Source organism: Solanum stenotomum, chromosome 8 (genome assembly GCF_019186545.1).
Source record: "Solanum stenotomum isolate F172 chromosome 8, ASM1918654v1, whole genome shotgun sequence".
Taxonomy (NCBI): Eukaryota; Viridiplantae; Streptophyta; class Magnoliopsida; order Solanales; family Solanaceae; genus Solanum; species Solanum stenotomum.
Window position 1 is genome coordinate 44,192,475 of NC_064289.1, and position 5,371 is coordinate 44,197,845.

Here is a 5,371-nt window from a genome sequence, read left to right on the forward strand (position 1 = left end):
GAATGTGTCAAGTATCGATTTTGGGGTTTTCTTACAAGTAGTAAAAGCAGCAAAAAGTAACAAGAGATACAAGTATGGGGAAATGTTCTTGGGTGTGACCGTAATACAAGTTGAGATAAATAGTTGGATACATGCTTTTGACAAAAAATTTGTAAAATAATAGTGAATAGGCTAAGCTTTAAATGGAAATAAGTTCCCTCTCGGGCAACTTACCCCGTTTCAAATGTGTTCTTCTCGGACACCCATTTATCGCATGAAGACCAGCCTACGCCTTACCCCACTAACTCTCTCGAGTTGAGTGTTAGGATATGGGACTAGGGCTCACCCTCTCGGGCTAAACCTCATGTCGACCCACTCCTTAGGCCTTCAGTCTAGTGGGCTTGGTTTCACGACCTCCCTCTCGGCAAGCCGAAAACACATGAGTGGCTTTGTATTTGCAACTACAACCATTTAGATTAAACCACAACCACTAGGTGAAATCACCATTAAACTACACCGATCTAACCTATCAGCAAGCAAGACCCAACAATAATATCAACACATATTTCCTAAATCACACCCCATGAATGGTGTTTTTAGCCACACATCAAGAAATAACAAAATACACCTAAAATGATAGTAAAATCAAATGTGTATCAGAAATTAAACCTTAATTTAAGCAAACAAAGAAGAATAGAGCAGACCCACTTCCAACTTGGGGAAGATGAACTCCTTTCATAAAGTTCCCAAAAACCCTCTCCAAACTTGAGAGAAAATATCTAAAAAGTACTATTATATTCTGGAAATTAAAAAAAAAGTTCGACACTTAAAAATAATAATAAGTTCAGTATTTATAGACTTCAAAAAATAGCGCTGGTGAATCTTTCGGAGAAGTTAGTCGATGTCGCCGAATGACTTCGGTGACTCGCCCTTTGTTTGTCTCATCACCATTCCGTTCTTTCTTTCAACACCTTCACTTTTTGGACCATTGGGCGATATAGTACTGCTTTGCGAAACTATTCAGCGGAGCGCCGACTGCTCCTTTCATTGCCTTTTTTATCCTTCTCTTACAGGGCTTCGCATACTGGAACAAAGGGCAGAGTAAATCCTTTCGGCGAATCACCAAGTGTGGTTGGCGATGCTCGGGTTTCAATTTCATCGTTCTTTTCAACCTTTTTGTTCCTTTTTGCACCTAAGTGTCCATGCTTTCACTAAAACTTCAAATACCTAAAACTTATGACTTTTCATCGGATATTTAAACAAAATAAGAATTCGAGGACACTATTATTATCAAAATAAAAACCTAAATGAGTCCAATTTGTGGACTAATCACCACTCCCTATCACGGTCTCTCCGGCCCCTCATTTCTGTTCCAACTTTGGTTTTTACTCGGCCTTAGGTAGTTTGCTCGATAACCTCCTCCTTGGTTGGCTAGGAGGTGCACTTCCTCATTGTAAAATGCTTCGAATTTGGCGTCTTCGGGGTTTATACCATGAACACCGACAACATTAACACTCTTTGTACCAGCACCCATGACGTTCTTGGCTAAGATTCTAGCTGGGTCATCATCTTTGCCATGTTTTGGTCTATCTCTTGATCTTTTTCAATCTACTCCTTTTGACAATATGTAAGTAAGGTGAGAGACCTGCTCTTCACGGGTGTACCATGCCCAGTTAATCTTGTTCATGCCATCAAGGAGTTGGGCTGCTATCACATAAGGTTGTTGCATTAAACCTCCCAGAGAAAGTTGAGCAGCCACTCCCTTGTTCACCGAATCAAGGCTTCTGTAAAAGTATTACAGCAGAATGTTGTTGGGCAATCCATGAGTTAGGCATTGTAGCACCAACTTCTTAATTCTTAGCCAAGTCTCATGGATTGTCTCACAATCCAAGTGCTTGAATCTTTGGATGTTGTCCCAAAGAGTCATCATCTTCGAAGTAGGAAAGAATCGCACTGAAAATGCAGTAATAAGCTCGTCCAATGAAGTGATAGAATCTCTTGGCAACTCAGCCAACCACTTATATACTTCTCCCATAACAGAAAATGGGAACAACCTTAGCCGGACTGATTCTTGATATATGTTCTTAAAAGAGAACAGTCCGCAAACATCAACAAAATAACTCATATGCTCATGGGGATCCTTATGAGCCAGCCCACAAAACAACCCTTTCAATTGTAAGAGTTGCAACATGGTGCTTGTGATGTGAAACACCGTGTTTCCTTCAGCCGGAGTTAAACGAATGGCACCAAGTCCACCCACTAGATTTGTTTCATTGGCATTCGGTTCATTGACATCATTAAGATTTCCGATGTCATCTTGGTGGCCCAATTGGCTACTATTGCTTCCGTTGACACTTATTTCCTCTGTTTTAACAAGTAACACAAAAACCAAAACTAAAAGTAAGTAGACTCAACTATGACTAACTAGAATACAATTAAACTTCACCAAAAGAATTTCAAACTACACCACTCCCCGGCAAGGGCGCCATTTTGATTTCAAATGTTTCGAGCACACCTCATCCAATTCTAGGTGTTCAACGATGGTAAATCAGTATAAGACCCAACTAAATGAGTTAAGGTCAAATCTCACAGTGAGCGGTACGTTTTTCAAATTCACTTGGAAAGTATAAATGCAGTTAATTCAGTCATTGGAATAAAAATTATCAAATAAAGACATCATTCAAATCAAAGAGTGACCCGAATGTCAAATGGGGGTTTTGATGTTGATTAACAACTACAAACAGTCACAAACAATACGAAATAACAATAATGAGAATGGTTCTTGGGATGTTTTCGATTATAGGCTAATATAGACATATGGGTAATTGCAACTATTAGTAAATAGCTATATATTACTAACTAGGTTAGATGATAAGTGAGATAATTTTCTCCCGAACAACTACCCCTAATCAAGTCATTTCTCTCGAAAATCAACAAGCACACAAAATAAGAGCACACCTTAATCTATTCTCTCTCCCAAGCTGAAAATGTAGGATTAGGTTTAGGATTCACTCTTTCGAGCTAAACTCAGTTCAACCCAATACCCACACACCATAAATCAAAAACCTTAGTCCTAAAACCTCTCTCGAGTAAGCCAAGAACACAAAGGAAGAACTGCATTTGCAACTATAATTCTTATATTAAACCACAATTAATGAATAAACTTACTTTTAAATAGTATTTAAACTAACAATTAGCAATACCCATACACTAAATCAGCCCATAATCACTTGATCGCACCCCAATAATTTGGGTTTCTGGTAGACATCATAAAAAGGTAAAAACAGTACCATATTGATTATCCAACAACTAGGTAAGAGTAATTTCATCCTTACAATGTTCTAATTTGATGAACTTCAAAGAACCACTTCCAATCTCTAAAAAGTGAATTTCTTCAATCACTTAAATCTAAGGAAAACTAGAGAAAATTGTCTCCAGATGCTCAAATCTTAATAATAAAATGTTCTAAAGATTATTTTATACTGAATTAAATGTTCAAAAATGTATTTATAGTCGCCAAAAATAAGCTATGAAAGCTCATTCGGCGCAGTAAGTCGGGCTCGCCGAACCACTCTGTGAGCCGGCCTTTCGTCTCTTCCATCGCCCTTTCGCCTTGGCATTCAACATCCTCCAGGTCTGTAAATTTGGGCGATCTATCTTAGATTTGTAGAATTACTCAGCAATCGGCCGACTACTCCCTTTCTTCACCGACTTGGTTCTTTTCTTCAGAGCTTGGCCCATTTAGGCAATCTGATGCGGCACTCGGGGATACGTCGAATGCTCTTGGCGATCCTCAAGCTCACTCATCTTCATTTCTTCCACCTTTTTTGTTCCTTTTTTGCCTGTTAGTGTCCTTGCTTTGTTCCTCAATCCATATTTTTGAAAATCAAGGATTTAACATTAGTTATTGGCACAAAATAAGCATTTGAGGATACAAAATCTATATAAATAAACCCCTAAATGAGTCCAAATATCGGACTCATTAGTGAAAAGTGGGTGCATCACCTACTTTGACTTATTGACCAGCCCAAAAGACCAAGTAAGTGCAGCACCTACTAAGACTCTTTTGACCATGTAATTGGGCCAAGTACATTACCACCTACTTGCATCAATCTGGCCCATGTTTAGTAGAAGAATAAGGGAAAAATGGACAACCAACATCCAATATTCTTAAGTCCAAAAAGGCCCAAGTGACAAGTCCAAGTAGGTGGATCACTTACTTGCATAATTATGGTCCAAATTGACCAAAATAGAGGGATAATTGGCAGTAAGGCCCAACAAGTGTTGTAGTCCTCAAAGGCCCAAGACAAAATGCCAAGTAGGTGGGTCACCTACTTATCAATATATGGACCAAAATTGGGCCAAGAAAGTCGGCCAATGCACCTCCCTTTTAAGGAGATAAAGATCGGATCTTTTGATTCATTTTTAACTTGTAAAATTTTAGCTTTTTTTAGTTTCGCTCTTGGTCTTTCTTGGCTTCAAATAGCAGCCCTAAAACACCTTAGGGCTCTTGAATATTGTTCCCCTTTACACGAAAAAAGTTTGAAGGAGATTTTAAGTTCGTGAATAAATTTCTCGAAACTAAGGTAAGGCTACTGCCCATTTTTACCTCCCTTTAAATAGAGATTTGGAGTGGAGAATTTTGTATATATTTTTCAAGAACTCATGGATGGTGATAAATCCTTGAATTAAATATTCTCCTATTATGCTGAATGATTTTTGGGGATTGATATGGGCTCCCTTATGTATATTGTTGTTGGGGCAGCTTGGGTATCTGGGCAAAGGATGTATGAAGTTTTATTTATGTATAGAATAAGGGTGTGGTGGTTCACCATTTGTGTTAGGGTTGTATGGGCCGACTTTCCGTCAAGTGCTTAGCTACATTTTTTTGAGGCCCTTAATGTGATTAGTTGCTAACATTACCTTAATCGTGAATTATATTGTAGATTAGCACCCAAAAAGGTAGGCTAAATCGTGATATTTGTATTGGTCAAAAAATAAGGTATGTAAGGCTATTCGATTCCATATTTATTGACATGAAATCTGATATTTGTGGTTAATAACAACGAAGTGAATTTCCTAAGTATTATTCCTAGTAAAGGAAACATAGTGACAACATACAATCTCCAATATGTATAACAATATTTTCCCATCTCCTTAGCCTGTAAAATTACTTCATCATATGTTCACTACTCTATATTTATGTAATTATCCTCGTCCTATGTGCTAGTGCAGAAATGGTATTTTCAAAAGCAAGCTTGGTGAAATCTTCTCTTACTAAATTGAAGTAAAGTGTGCCATTTAAGCTCATAAGTAATCCCTTGATGTTACATAGCTCCTTATGTCATTTCCACTACCTTAATGTTATTTTTCTCGTGTCTTCTACTACTGG